Source organism: Eretmochelys imbricata, chromosome 14 (assembly GCF_965152235.1).
Source record: "Eretmochelys imbricata isolate rEreImb1 chromosome 14, rEreImb1.hap1, whole genome shotgun sequence".
Taxonomy (NCBI): Eukaryota; Metazoa; Chordata; order Testudines; family Cheloniidae; genus Eretmochelys; species Eretmochelys imbricata.
Genome location: NC_135585.1, coordinates 16,857,378 through 16,873,220, shown reverse-complemented (window position 1 = coordinate 16,873,220; position 15,843 = coordinate 16,857,378). Strand labels below are relative to the sequence as shown.

Here is a 15,843-nt window from a genome sequence, read left to right as displayed (position 1 = left end):
CTTCCCCAAGGGCTCCCTTCTCCCTGGCAGGGGCCGTCCAGAATTCATGGGCAAAGGTGGCAAACGGAGAGCTCACCCAAAACCAGCCTTACAAGCTGGAGATTGCGTGAATTGCAAGGCTGCCTTCTGCGAGCCGAGGGTGCTGCCTTGAGGATTCTGCTCAGGTGTTGCTGAGATGGCAAAGCAAGTGTGGTGAGGTCTCTTTCTAGGGAACCTGCTGATTGGCTCAAGACAACAGACCCCAGACACACCCCAGTTCCTCCCATCAAATAAGAGACCTGTGGGGAGCAACTTCTGACACTGGGAAATGAAAAGGGGATTTCAGCAGCAATAAGCCCGAATGTTCAATGTGTGTCTCTCAAAGGGGTGTGATGGCCCTGAGAAGATGCTCGCTCACCAGCAAATTCCAGCTTCCCATCGCCTTCAAGTGTTACATGCTGAGCACAGAGCTTGGGTGTGAAAAATACCCCGCCTGCTGTTTCCACCTTTCCATCACAAGGGTCTGCCACAACCCTGAAAAGCCTAATTTGTTCTGTGTTCAAACTCATTCATGATGGGACACATCACAGCCACAATCCTATAGCTGAAGAGACCTGGATGGAGCTTGTTGACATTGCTCCTCAATAGACCTGGGGGGGGCAGCCATAACTGTATGAAGGCCTATGCAGCCACCACATGCATATAAACACTCTACTTTCCAGACAGAGCTCCCATCGCTAGCAGAATACAGCAGAGGCTGATTGCCCTCTCCCACCTGTGCTTCAGCCACACTCCTTGGGTTTTCACTCCACATTGTGATGTCAACAGAGGGTCTCAAACAGATGGAAGTGGGGTTGCCACAGCTTAATTAGGCCCCTGCAGCAATCTGGGGGCAGGTGGACCTGATCAGATGGGACCCTGGGCATTTTTTGCATTGCAAACCTAGGGGGCCTGTGTACATTCAGAGGAAGGCCCCCAGCCCTAGTACAGGTGGATGGAACCCACCACTCCATTACTTAAAACTAAATCCTCATCAACCTAAATAAAAAGCCCAACTAGCCTGCAGTGAGGAGGGAAAGTTCTTTACCCTGAAGCTACATTTTGTAAGTTAATTACATGTAACTAGAAAGAGTAGATCAGCAACAGGTTGGTTTTGTTCTACAGGGAGGTTGTAATGACTAGTGATGGATGGATGCTAAAGCACAGTGGAGGAGTGTAATTTGAAACATTTTCCCACTTTGTATAATTGCATAAATGTTGAATGATCTTTTATGTTTTCTTTTGTTTTCGCTTGGGGTGAAGGAAGGGGGTAGAATATGACTGGCAGAGGCTGGCACAGAAAGCAGAGCAGCAATACAGTGTGAATGGACAGCAGAGGATCACAGGGTTCAGAGGGAGGGGTCTGACCTGGGAGTACTGCTGCTGTGAATTTCTATATGGGAGGGGAGGATGAACAGTTCTGAACTCTGTGAGTGGCAAGGGCTGAGGGAAGTGATCCTAACACATACAGCCAGGGGCTCAGCACTCACTTGCTTTGCTCTGAGCCTAAGAATTAACATTTAAAAATAGTTTAGTCCTGGTTTGGCCAAGTCATCCTTGTAGAACAGCACTCAGCACTGCAGACTGTAAAGGAGAACAGCTAGGGTACAAGACTAAGTGTCAGGATACCCAGAAACTCAACCTAGCTGTGCCACTGGGTCTGGTCTCAGGTTTGATTTTCTGTATTGTAAAATACAGAAAATAGCAGTGTTCACACTGACTCATTCCATACCTATAAAGCACATACATGTTATAGCTCAGTAGTTTGAGCATTGGCTTGCTAAACCCAGGGTTGAGAGTTCAATCCTTGAGGGGGCCAGTTAGGGATCTGGGGCAAAAACTGGGGATTGGTCCTGCTTTGAGCAGGGGGTTGGACTAGATGACCTCCTGAGGTCCCTTCCAACCCTGATATTCTATGGTTCTATGAACAGATGGGGGAACTGAGACAGATGTGAATTGTCCAAGTCCACCTCAGTGCCCACTGTGGATGATCTAGAACTTTAGCTCAGTTAGGGAACAGTTCTACTATACCCTACTGGTGCAAGCAGGTCTCTTGCCTTCTGCAGGTGTAGGCTAGTCATGGAAAGCAGTAACCAAGTCTGAAAACTGTTCCAGCCATAAGCCCCAGTGTGGAGGGTCTTACATTCTCAAAACCCTGTAAAGTGCTGCATGGTACTTGCTTTTTCTATAGCCTAGTGATGTAGCCTCTTTTAGTAATGAGGGACTCGCCCTTCACCTTGCAGTCATAGTATAGACTGGAGTCTGACATATCACAGGTGAAAGGGCTGTTTGGACTCACTTATCTTTGAGTTTAGAGCATCACCAAAACTCAGACACTGGATATTTTTTATTATTTATTTCTGAAAGATAAAACCTCCTTGGTCGACAGCTCTCTTTCTCTCCAGCCAGCCCTGCTGGGGGAAAAAAAACAGAACAGGATCTAGTCAGTAAGGAGAGAGACATTAACAAGCCCTTTTCTTCTGTACTGTCAAATCTATTGTAAAAAAAATCAGAGTAGGGAAGGTGGCCAAGCGCCAAGGATACAAAAGAGACTTCCATCTTTATTTTACCAGGAATACAAAGATGATTGTTTGAGGAGGTTGGCAAGACTTAACTGAAATGATGGACAGGCCAGTTCTGACTGGCATGATAAAAGACCTGCACTTTGACAGGAATAGCCTTGCATCTATTAACGTCACAGCTAGCCTCCCTGGAGCCATGTTCCTGTCACCCCAAGCAATCATCCCTTTTCAGCAGCACTCAAGTCTAAGACCCATTCCCACCTTAACAGACACCATGGAGCTATGTTAAACTCAACAGCAAAAAGGAAATCTTGCAGTTGCCCACAGGTGACTTCACTAGCACATATCAGGTACCAAATGAGAACTAATGATCAACAAGGACTATATCGAGACAGACTGAGACCTTGCTTCAGATCATTCTCCCTCTTTTGCAGCAGCATCCTGAAGTTAGAGACTTAAAGTCAACTGACATGCAAAGTCTGCAAAAAACAGCTGCTACCTAGATACAGCAAATAAGATTTGCATTGAACCAGTTCCTGAATCTCCACAAGTACTGAACATTGTTTACTTTTCTAAAATTTTCTATTTCTAGCCCCTCTCTTCTTTTTGTTTTACTTGCAACCTGGGAGCAGACAGCTCCAGTTTCTCTTACCCAATAAATTATGCCTTCTAATTAAACAAATGCTGACATTGTGCCAAAGTGTGACATTAAAAATCCACATGACAGAACAGAAAGTTTTGTACAGGAATTCACTGCAAATCTACCGCATATCAAACACCAAACACTTAAAACAAATGCACTGCTTTTCTACTATATTCCTCCCCATCCCATATACCAACCTCCAAGCCTAGAGGAGTTCTGTTATCTTTGGATCCATTGTCCAATTCATTTCAGATCTGGGAACCATGCACGTGTTACAAGGACCTCCGGCAAAATCGATCACACATTCAAATCCTGTTGAAGTTTAGATTACGGTGTGTTGCTAGAAAGAACACAGTTAATTGTCAGTCATTTGAAAACTCTTTTTTTTAAATCCAAGATCTCAGAGTGCTTAAAAAGGTCTGTATGAGTTCTCCTCTTTCCTCATTGTGACATGGGCTACAGAAATTAAGTGACTTGACCATGGTCAAGCTGCAAGTCAGTAACAGAGTCAGAAATAGAATGCAAATCTTTGATTTGATATCCAGTCTCTTGCTCTAGCCTCGAGAGCAAGAAAATCCTCTTGCTCTCAACACTATTACTCTTATTGTTTTCATAAAAGAATCAAGGTGTTATTTGGGGATGGAGAAATAAAGTGTCACCAAAGGACAGTAGGGCTCTTGTGTTCCCTGTGGAGAAAGCAATGACTTTGCATCTTGCACTGAACAGGGCAGCGTACTGAAGAGAGCATTATGCGATGCACTTGAAACAAACACTATCCCAAATCTGGCTGCTGACTATTGCTTTGGGATAGGAAGTAATTATTGGCCCAAGTGTAGGGGGGAGGTAGAACACTGGTTTTGCTCTGACATGCTAGTGGTACAGCACATAGATAAACAAGTAGTTAAGGACTGATCCAAATCCTGGCTTCCAGGAGTACATTCCTCTGATGTCCCATCAAATCATGATTTCACTGACACCATAGGAAGAGACACACCACAGAAGGCACGATCCAGTTATTATAGCCATTGTTTTACCTATACGTCTCCCCACCTGTTAGAATTAGTTAAATCAGCATTTTGCCAACAGAACAAGCTTCAAAGCTCGTTTGGCCAGAAACAATGACAGTGTTATTGCAGGGTCAAGGTAACCAGCAAAAACCAGACTGTAGGTTAACAGAAGGTTGGTCACTCAAGTTAAGCACAAACGTGTCTCAAATTCTCCCACTAGCCAGGACAAGCAACATGAGTGTCTCTAAAAAACCCTTTGTCACACATGAAATCCACAACCAATTTTTTCTTTTTTTGCCAAAGATTTTACAGAATACACTAAACTGGGCAATGCCTATTTTTAAGGGTTCCATTTATCCATTATGTCAAAAAAGGGTGGTTCCTGGAAAATGTCACGGAGTGCACGTTCTATAGGATTTCACCAAGAACAAAGCTGTGATGGTTGCCCCATAGGATTCAGCACAGACACATGGGACACTAAAAGGACAGCCTATCCTTTATCTTGTCTTTCAGATTTTAATCTTCTACAAAGGTCACCAAGGTAAGAAAATAAACTGCCGGGGGGGGGGGGGAGTTCAAAAGCCTCAGAATATTTGTTTTTCCCCTCACAGCTGAGTTTTCAGACAGGGATAACTCACATCACTGGCTTATAGGCTTCAAGGGACAGAAAAGCAGACTGAAAACCTAGTTAGGATACACTTGAAGAGCTCTGCAGAGTGTTTCAGCCTTTCCCACTGCAGGTATAACGCAGATATGATCATTAAGATTAAGCAACTGGCAGGGAGGAGGAATGTGTGGAAAACTAGACTCAAAGTATGATCAACATCAAGTTGAGTTCTGCTCCTTTCGACAACACTTGGACCATCATTTCCTCAGCCCTTTGTTATTCAAAATGTCAGGTTATAGCCTGCTAAGAGACAGGATTCAATCTGCTCAGGAGGGCAACAGCTGAACACACTAAGGATCACCCACTACATTCCTATGCTTCCCTGGCAAGGAATAGGTTCAAGAAATCAGCACTCTGCACACCATGACCCACCCCTGCTGACCAGAAAGCCTTTGGATTTCTCACAAGGCACCGAGGCAAACATTTCTCTAGCAATTCCTTACCAGCTTGCAGTCAAAGTTACCAGCCCCTGGCTTGAGACAGGCACTTTCTTTAGTGCAGGATCAGTGGGTGGAAGACACATTGCATCCTGTGAATGCAAGTACAAGCCACATGTTAAAGATTCATCATAGTAGTCCTTAAAGTAAACTTTGATCCTCTAGTTTCATTAAAGCAGATGTGAAAGTGCTGAGCCTCAGAGAGTCAGAATTCCACAAAGGAAGGTTTCTTTTTCAGACAGGGATAACTCATCATCACCAGCTCAGCGCTCAGGCTAGAGACCTGCCCAGCAGGAGGCCAAAGGACTTTCTTTTTGTAGCTGTTTACTTGTCACCCACTCAAGAGTAGGCATCCACACCCCAAGATTTCTCATTATAAATCCTTGCTTTCTGGGACACCAACTTAAAGTGTTACCTGTAGTTACGAAAATGAAAAAAAAGTCTACCACTTCCCCAACCCCCTCCCAATTTGGGCCCTTTGTACAATCAACATTGGGTGATTAGAGTCAGTTTCCCCTGCATGAGAGACAAGGCTGTAAAACCACCCACTGACAGGGACAAGAAGGGGACGGTCCATTATCTGAAGCTACTTTAACATTCATTTTTATTTACTATATTTCAAGCCAACAGCATCCTTCTTGGTTCAACCTTTTCAGTGCTCATGGCTGGATGCTAGCTTTGGGGCACCTCCACCAGACACACACAGAAATATGTGCTCTACAAACCAATGTCCTCCACACAATGTGTCGTCACATACAGTGCATGCAAGGTCATGCTGCACCGCGGACACCATTTTCTAGAGCAGGTCTGCTGTGGAGTGGACACGTTTGGGGGACACCAGTTGGACCACCCTGCGCTACATAAGAACATAACATAAGAACGGCCCTACTGGGTCAGACCAAAGGTCCATCTACCCACTATCCTGTCTTCCAGCAGTGGCCAGTGCCAGGTGCTCCAGTGGGACTGAACAGAGCAGGTAATCAAGTGATCTATCCCGTCGCCCATTCCCAGCTTCTGGCAATCGTTATGTGGAAATGTTGTAACCCCCCCGGACTCACACATACAGGAAGAATCCACCAGCACTTTCTGTAAGACATTTGAGGGCTTATTACATGAAATACACTTGGACATACGGAAAATAAACTATTAACACATCCTTTGGAGGTGCCTTTAGCTTTTATATTCCCTGTTGAGTCATCACTTGGTGATTCTGATCTATGCCTCCCCTCCAGCCAAAGAAAGCTTAAAAAGGCTTCAGTGTAAGTCTGGATCAATTCACAAACTAATTACTCTTTCACTAGCTCTATTCTTGTAACAAATATATTTGTGGGATGAGCTGCATCAAGTGTCTCCATCACGAAGTGTTACCTAATCCCTTCATATTCCATTCTCCAACTCACCTTTTACGGTCACAACACCCAGCTGTCCAGCCTAGCACACTGACAGATTTAAATCCCCATTCACAGAACACTACCTTTCATCTTGTGGTCTTTGAAAGCAAAGGGGTTTGCACTCAAGAGTCTACTGCACCACAGCAGCAGCCATGACTGGTGGGAGAGAGAGACGGAGTAATTACAATAATCAAGCTATTGAGCTTTTATATCTGCACTCATTAGCCATAGGGATCACAACATAGTCATCCAAAACCACTAAATAGAGCAGCCTTGCCTCCATTTCCCAACAACAATGAAAGGCACCTAGTTTTTTGACTGCAGAAGACAAATGCTAATATGCCTCACCATTGTGCAGATGAGCAGACAAACAAGGCTGATGAAAGGAATTTTCACCTCCTTCCTTAGAGACTCATGGGGGCAGTTAGTGGGAGGGATAATCTCATCCAAAAGCCTCATCCTTGATTTCCAAATAGAAAGAGGTGCGGCACCCTGGGAATTTAAGAACAGGGTCACAGGGTTAGGGTTAGTCACATATGATCAGACAAACTTTCATTTCTGGGTTTCCTTAAATCAACTTTGCAGTGCTGAGCTTCAGAATCACAATTCCACAAGTGAAAAGATCTTTTTCAGACAGGGATAACTTTGTATCATCACCTGCTCAGCTTTCAAAACAGTTAAGACCTGTACCTGGAAAAGTTGGCGCATGCAAAGCCAAAGGTTCTGCTCTAACTGTATCTGTTCCTTTGATTACCATGCTCTCCACCCCATGTGACGACGACACCTGGTGGCATCAGCAGTATGCAGCTTCAATATTATTCATTTTCTATTTTGGACATTTCAGTTGGAGGTTGTGTTGTGCAAAGGCAATGCAAGTTCAGCATGAAGGCTGTTTATTAGCCAAACTCATCACTCGCTCCAAAAACAAACCTTTCTTGTATCAGAGTATTGCTTTTGTAGTAGAATTCACACCAGAACTGCTTAGAGAAACACTTCATGTTGATGGGAAAGTCAGCTTAAAAAGAAATCAATCACTTCTTTCTGAAGAAGTGTCACCATTACCAGAACCCCCTAAGATTAGCTGGAATGAAAAGAGTGAAGGCAAAGTTTATTTACAGTAGAACCTCAGCATACAAACACCTTGGGAATGGAGGCTGTTCATAACTCTGAAATGTTTGTAACGCTGAACAAAACATGATTGTTTTTTTAAAAGTTTACAGTTGAACAAATTTAATACAGCTTTGAAATTTTATGTTTAACGCAGTACTGTACTGCACTGCATTTGCTTTTTTTTAAATCTTTGCTACTGCCTGATTGTGTCCTTCCAATTCCAAATGAGGTGTGTGATTGACTGTTCAGTTCGTAACTACGGTGTTCATAACTGGGTTCGACTTTACCTTTTAAAAAGCTTACTTTGTCCATCATAGATACATGCAGCATATTGTATCATTAGCTTTACTGTTAACCCAAATCAGTTAGGGCAATGGTTGAAACCTTACTGACGTGAATGAAAAGATCCCTATAGACTTTAAAGAACTCTTCCAAAATCTCTTGGTTTTCCCTGTTTGTGCAGTTCTCCCACATAGCAGGAGAGAAACACGCCATATACAATTACATGTTCATGTTTTGTATAACAGTAGTTAGCATGAGCAGTCAGCAGAACCTGGCATGACTTAGCTTTGTTATATTGACTGGATTTCCCACTGACCGTTCCCTGTTAAGGGAACCCAAAAGAGACCTTAAGAACACCATGCAATCCAAAAGCCTGTCCCTTCCACCAACAGAAATTGGTCCAATGAAAGGATATTACTTCACCTACCTTGACTTCCTGTTAAAGTGTCAAAGAAGTGCATAAAATGCTTAAGTCTGAGCAAGGAAGAAAACAGACTCAGTCTCTGTTCCTTGGGAAAACCATTCCCTTTAGAAGTGAAAATTCTCAGACACTTCCCATGAGCTACCAAGACCAGAAGTGCTTTTCAGTTTACAGACAAAAGTAAATGATTTCAGCAACAAAAGCAGGATTCAAGCTCTCCCTTCAAAGTATGCAATAATATACAGGAGTCATTGGAACAGCGTATCTGAATAGGTGGTGTCCCTTTAAATCACAAACCTTAACATTCATAAAAAGAAAAGGAGTACTTGTGGCACCTTAGAGACTAACCAGTTTATTGCGAATACAGACTAACACGGCTGTTACTCTGAAACTTAACATTCATGTGACATATATGCACCCCAGACACATTTAGCAGAGGTCATTAGCAATGCCCAGTGGGTAGAATCAGGAACCATTATGAGTGCATATTATACAGAGAACCAACCCTACAGTAGTTTAAGGCAGTGGTTCTCAACTAGGGGGCCATGAGCAGGTTTTAGGGGGTCCATCAAGCATGGCTGGTGTTAGACTCCCTATCGCCCAGGGCAGAAAGCCAAAGCCCCCATCCCAGCACAAAACTGCAGCCGGGGGCCCTGAGCTGAAGTCAAAGCCTGAGCAACTTATCAGTGCTCCCTGTGGCATGCCGCCCTGGCTTTTATATGCAGAAACACAGCTGCTGTGGCACAGGTGGGCCATGGAGTTTTTATAGCATGTTGGGGGGGCTCAGAAAGAAAAAGGTTGAGAAACTTTTTTAAGAGACAACTCAAAGGCCCAGCAAGTCACTGTGATCTAGTAGGGGTGGGTTTTAAACCTGAATTACAGGGAGACTGTGTGCGCCTCAGCCCAGTCTTGAACGCAGCTTTCCGGAGGCAGGGAAGGGGGAGCTGCCAGCTTTCCCCTGCGCCTGCACTGTCATTTAAGCCGCACGCTTACCAGGATCAGCAGGGTGCTGCTGGCTTCTCCGGCTGGAGCTGGGCTTTCCTCCCTCGTGCATGATTTTGGCAGGGACCTGCAATAGGAGAAACCAGTGGGGTTAACTAGGGCATCTTATCACCAGCCCAGAGCCAACAGTCAGTTGGCGTTGTTCCCTCTGAAGCTACTGGCCCAGCACCTTCCCCATACCCAGCTGGGCCAGTGGCTTCAGAGGGAACAGCGCCAACTGACACAGGGGCACCCGGGCCCTAGTCACTCCACCATCGGGGGCGGGAAGAGAACAAGCTAAAAGCAGCCATGGGACTTGCGGCCAAGCATCCTCTGCACAGGCTGATGGGGAGCGGGGCAGCCCTTACACCACCAAAGCGACACGCTAACCGGGCACCAACCCAACTGATACATCGCCGGGACGAGGCACAATCGCCACCCGCTCACATATCACGAGACCGTATCTGCCTACAAGACACCGTTACCGAGGATGGCATCGGATCCTGCCACACTCCGAATCTACTCACCACCAACACAGCCACCACGCCGGCCCGCAGCGAGCGGAACAGACCGCAACAGCCGAAAGTGTCCCGCCCTATCCAGGGCAAGTCTCGTTTCACCTCTCGCGAGCCTGAGAGGGGGTTGTGGGAAATGTAGTTGTTTCGTCTGGCCCCTCTGAGGTTTCTTTGGAGGGAGGAAAGGAGTACTTGTGGCACCTTAGAGACTAACCAATTTATTTGAGCATGAGCTTTCGTGAGCTACAGCTCACTTCATCGGATGCATACCGTGGAAACTGCAGCAGACTTTATATATACACAGAGAATATGAAACAATACCTCCTCCCACCCCACTGTCCTGCTGGTAATAGCTTATCTAAAGTGATCATCAGGAGGGAGGCTGAGTCTTGGGGGCGAGAGGGAAGGAATGGCGGTGTTTCCATCATACAGCCCACTTGGGTCTCCCGGGTGTTTTATATGCTACTGATCCCTGGGGCAAGCTGCTAACTTTGTTAACAATGAGCTTGCATGATGGGAAGGCCAAATTCTGCCCAGGATTGCCCCGGCCTGGGCAGTCAGAAGCAATGTGGATACAAATCAGAGCAGAACTTGGTTAATTTCTTTCTCCGACTCCTGTCTTGGTGCTTTCTTCCGTGCTAAATGCCCCATCTAGCAGAGTTCACAAAGCTGCCTCCATATCTCCATTCAAGCCCTTTCTAAAATTATTATTATTCCTCTTTGTACACCCACAGTGCCAGAGGGAACAGGCACCACTGGACTAGGCATTGTACAAACACATAATAAAAGTCTGTGTTGCAAAGATCTTGCACTTTATGTCTATATGATGAAAGACAAACAGGTGGCTACAACAAATAGACGGGGAAACTTAAGGCATCAGTGATATGATTTTCATTAGTGTCATAAAGAGTGATCACATCATGCTTGCTGCCTAGCCACTGTCAAGTGTTTTGTAGGTACCAGAGCGGAGGTGAGTTTTAAGACAACATTTGAAGGACAGTGTAGTGACTTTGTGGTTTTATTATGGAGAGCTCTTTCCATGATGGCAAGTACACTGGTGCTTGTTGGAAATTTGACTAATGGGCATTAAAGGTTGGCATCAGTGGTGGAGCACTATACCATATACAAGATGATAGCTAAGGTGAGACTAAATGATGAAAGACCCAAAGCCTCATCCCTTTTGTGAAGAAGCTAATAACATAAATAAATAATTCTCTTTACGCCCTTCTGTAAATTCCCCACTACATCTTGTCTTCTCTACACTTTTGTGATAAGGATTGTCTTATTTTGGATTTAGAACAGAGCCAGGCTTCCTGTTGGCACTTAACAAAGAACAAATAAAATAATAATAAAGAATGCGACACATTCAGATCCTGGGCTTGGTTCTGATCTCACAGGTACAGCTGTCACATTGGTATAACTCCACTCCAGCTGCACAGAAACCACAGCAATAGTACACTATAGATAGATGGACAGATTTCATTAGATGTCAGTGAGTTTCTCCTGATTTACACAGATGTGAGTTCAGAATCAGGCACTAGTGCCTCAGTGAACACAGTATTAGCATTACTGGTCATTAATGGCGTTTGTTGAATCTTCACAATTAATAATAAAAATATGATCATACTTAGCATTGATACAGAGCTCTGCATCTCCAACAGGCAGTACCAGCCTTAACTTTAAATGGCTAATTAGCTAGAGGTTTTGGATTAATTAGAGATTAATTAATAAGTGTGTGTATAATACTTTGAATATGTAATACATTCTATAAGTGGTCTGATTATCATTTATTATTAAAAGATGCTGTAAAATTATTAGGGCCCTACTCAACCCATGAATTGTAACAAAATTTAAATAGCCAAAATGTATACTGCTCTAAAAGAAACAGACGGAACAAAAGCAAAAGTAGCAAGTATACAAAGTATCCATTTCTAAACCTCTGGGGTTTATCTGCTCATGTGTAGATGTTATCTTTAACCTGCAGGTGTATAATCTATAACACAGGAAAAACCCTGAGCATCTTCCCTACATTAGAAATCAGAGGTTTCCCCCCGCTTTTCTCAGGATTCTTCCCCCTCCTCCATCCCCCCAGAAAGCATAGTGCTGGTGAAAGCCCTCATGAGTGACCTCCTAATTATTACTAATGTTACAATAGTGTAGTGTGCTGGGTACCGTACGAACACCCTGGGGCGGGGGGAGAGTCCCTGCTCCAAAGAGACTGAGAGAGATAAAGCATGGGAGGGGAAATGGAGGTGAAGTCAGTCGAGGTCACACAGAAGGTGAATGGTAGATGTGTAAATAGAATCCAGGTCTCACAGACCATTTCACTAAATCACATGACTGTACTGCCTCTGGATGTCACCCTCTGTCTAACCAGAGGCCTGGCACAGCATGGGCACCAGCCATTCACCCTTACCCTCCAGTGCCCCCCACCCTCACCAATGACCTGACCTGGAGAAACCATTTCCAGGGATAAGACTGGAGTTCAGTCTCCATGTCCATTCAATGCTCAACCTCTCTGCAGAGGGTGCCAGCTAGTGCCAGCTGAGTGGTGCTTTGTGTGATGTGGCACCGGCCTATTAGGTGCTGGACTGAAACCCACCACTCAGTCTCTCTGTCTCCCCTTTTCCCATCATCATATATCGTTATAGGTGATTGAAACATTCTGTAAACTTTTATCCACTTTCCCACAATTAGGGTACATTTGTCAGCCCAGTTATTACAACACCTCAAAAACCCTAAACTGGCCAACCAAACAAAAACCCTTAATAAACCAATCATAAAAAACAATAAAGGTGAATTAATAAAAAAATTTTAAAAGCCAAAAAAACTAAAAGCCTACCCCATGAAGAACTTAGACCCTGAAAAGAGAGACGAGTCAAAGACACATTAGGGATTTTGCTATTGCTATAGATTTTGTATGGAAGGCATTCAGATACTACAGTCATGGGCAGCAGTAAAAGCCTAGGATAGATCGCTAGATACCCATAGCAAATGAATTAATTTTGCTAAATAGCAAGTAAGCAAACCAACACAATAAATAAGTGCCACAATATGTACTTAGGTCCTTTATCTGAGATGAGTGTAGTTCATGGTAATTATTTAAGCTCCTACACTCACACTGAAGCAGAAAATGTTCCAGGGGCTATTTTGTAGAAATGAGAAAGTCTCTGGTTACAACAGTGCTTCCACTCTTAAATCTTTGCTGGGTGACAGAGAAAGCTTTTTTTTTGTGTGAGCAGTGGAGTTTGTGGCTTAACAAAGTTAGAATTAACGAGTTTCCACTAAGCACATCACCCATTAGGTATCTTACAGGTTTCATTGCTTATCTGCAAAGACTTGTCTGCTTGAGAATGCTGACTCTCCCTTCATCTCTAGGGGGCGCACATGTCAAACAAATCTTCAGTGGTAGAACTTTGCCTTACTATTGCAGTGTATGGAAAAGCCCCATAGAATTCAATAGAAAATGACAGTCCTTCTGTAGGCTTTATGAACCATTCTATAGAACTGAATAGAGAATTCTATCCCTGCTTAAAAAACTCTATAATAGCCAGTACCAGATGTTGCATAGGAAGGGCAAGACACCCCATAAAGAACAATTATAGACTAATCTGCGCATTGGGGAAGATTTTCCCTAACCTCTGTCAGTTAGGAGTTGGCTTATGCCCCGGAGCATTGGGATTTATATCTGTTACACAATTCTATCCTGTCTCATGCAACGGTGGATGTCATCATCACTGTAAATATCTAACTCTATTCTGAATGCTAATAAGCTCTTGGCCACTGGAAGATTTTGTGCAAATGAGTTCTTCAGGTTAATTAGGTGCTGTGAAAAAACAAAAATTAATCAATTTCAACAGATAAGTAATGGGTTCTCCTGGATCAGTCATACAAATTAATAGCAGTCCTCACTGTTTACAAAGCTGTTTGAGCTCTAGTTTGGGGTACAATATTTCTGTGATACTGCTGATCCCCAGCTCAGATTCCAGGGTGATGAGCAAGGTATATGAGGGATGATTGATCGTTCGATCCCAGGGGTAAAATAAAATCCTGTCTCCACTGAAAACAAGGGGAAAACCTCCATTGATTTCAATGGGTCCAGGATTCCACCCCAGAATTGCAGGGTAAGGTTGCCTTTCCAATATTGTCACTTGACCCCACTCTTTTAGCATAAAAAGCATTTCCACCTGGGGAACTCTGCTTACTTACTAAATGTATCAATTGAATTATGCTGCTCACTTTCCATCTCGGAGCCCTGCCCATCACAATCTTGCCGAGCAGCAAACGCCATGGGTATGTGAGGCTAGGAAAAGCAGTGCATGATTTTGATTTGAGACCAGCCACTGCAGTGACCTGCTTAAATATATGGCTAGGAAAAAGGATATTTGGATTTATTTTAAAAAAGCCCCCCATTACTAAATGTTTCCTGTGGGCAGCCATCCACAAATGGAGTCTATGAAACAAAGTGGGAAGCAGCGTAGCTGAACAGACTGGAAGTCTAGTTTGTTACCTCTGCTCTTTGTGTCCTCAGATTTCAGCCTACTGCTGTACATGTCAGGTTGGCCTTAGATATATGACTGGGGGCCAGATCCCTGTAATTCAGGAATTCTTAGACTGTGAGGAGGAAAGACCTTTATGTTCCCCAGTTGTACTAAAGAAAGCATAAGATGAGGCACTCAAATCTAATTCTCTGGAGGTTCAAATCAGTTCCAAGTGGTACAAAGAAGTGCCACTCCCCCCCCCCAAAAAAAAACAAAAAACAAAACAAAACAAAACCCAGAGCACAATGGACAGAAATTATACCCCACCAGCACAGGACAAGGCATACTGCAAACTAAGGCTCTGTGACCGAAAGCACTCCCATATTCACATCCTACACATCATTGTAATAACCTTTGTACAAAATACGCCTTGTAAGGTCTCATTTGAAAACTAATAACTTGCTGGTCAATAATATCATGGTGAAATGTGTGCAGCAACAGTCTATGTAAAGTTATGAATTTCCCTGGTATGATGTTGTTAGCACATGTTCAAACCCACACAACTCTGACTAAGCAAAGGTTGTTTAACAGATCTTTCCTAGAATCATAGAATATTAGGGTTGGAAGAGACACGAGCACATGTGTTTATCTCAGTTTACATATAAGTAGTAAACAGAGTTCTTGAGACTGCAAGGGGGGGGGAAACGGTGGGAGACAAGGCAAATCTGCATTTCAGCATACACAGGGGAGAAGAAAGAGCAAGGAGCCACCTTCACCACCAGACTCTACAAAGTCGCCTTTGTTATTGTTTGCATAAACTTTGCTTTGAGGGGTAATCCCCAGAAGAATCCACTTCGAAGGGTGACTGGACTATAAAAGTGAAAGACAAAAAGCACCTCAAGGGATCTCTCCTGATCTCTGTCCCTATCTCTCTCTTTCTCTCTCTTCCCATCTCTCTCTTCCTCCCCATCCCCGCAAAGTCAAAAGAATCAGCCCTTTGACTTTGAGGGGATCCTGACTTGAGATTTTGGTCAGCAACATTGCTAGCTTATTAAGTTTTAGCTACTAGAAAGTATTTTATTTTTATTTCTCTTGTAACCATTTCTGACTTTAATGCCGTATACTTGTACTCACTTAAAATATCTCTCTTTGCAGTTAAATAAACTTGTTTTATTTTTTTAATTAAACTAATTCAGTGTTGTTTGGGTAACTCCAATTAAAGTAGCCAACTGTTGCATATTGACCCCTTACAGGGGCAACAGACTGCTGAGATCTGAACTGCTCAGGAGTGGGTCAGTGCAGAACACACATTTTGAGGGTATGTTGGGGTCACCCTGCAAGGCTGGTGGAAGCCAGTGTGTGACTGGA

At 43.8% G+C, this 15,843-nt stretch overlaps 1 long non-coding RNA gene and 2 other non-coding genes across 4 annotated transcripts; all 3 read right to left on the bottom strand.

The window, feature by feature from the left end:
• Positions 1–2,361: 2,361 nt before the first annotated feature.
• Positions 2,362–10,073, bottom strand: LOC144274835 (uncharacterized). 2 transcript variants are annotated; one of them, XR_013347966.1, is made up of 6 exons: positions 10,007–10,073; positions 9,492–9,567; positions 7,034–7,177; positions 5,301–5,386; positions 3,381–3,523; positions 2,362–2,432 (listed from the first exon to the last, which is right to left on the bottom strand). It is a non-coding gene; the product is annotated as an uncharacterized LOC144274835 (long non-coding RNA). The 2 variants fall into 2 exon arrangements; XR_013347967.1 differs by having other exon boundaries at positions 2,362–2,429.
• Positions 5,485–5,561, bottom strand: LOC144275339 (small nucleolar RNA R38). Its single transcript, XR_013348018.1, has one exon. It is a non-coding gene; the product is annotated as a small nucleolar RNA R38 (small nucleolar RNA).
• LOC144275340 (small nucleolar RNA R38) lies at positions 7,273–7,350 on the bottom strand. Its single transcript, XR_013348019.1, has one exon. It is a non-coding gene; the product is annotated as a small nucleolar RNA R38 (small nucleolar RNA).
• Positions 10,074–15,843: the final 5,770 nt, after the last annotated feature.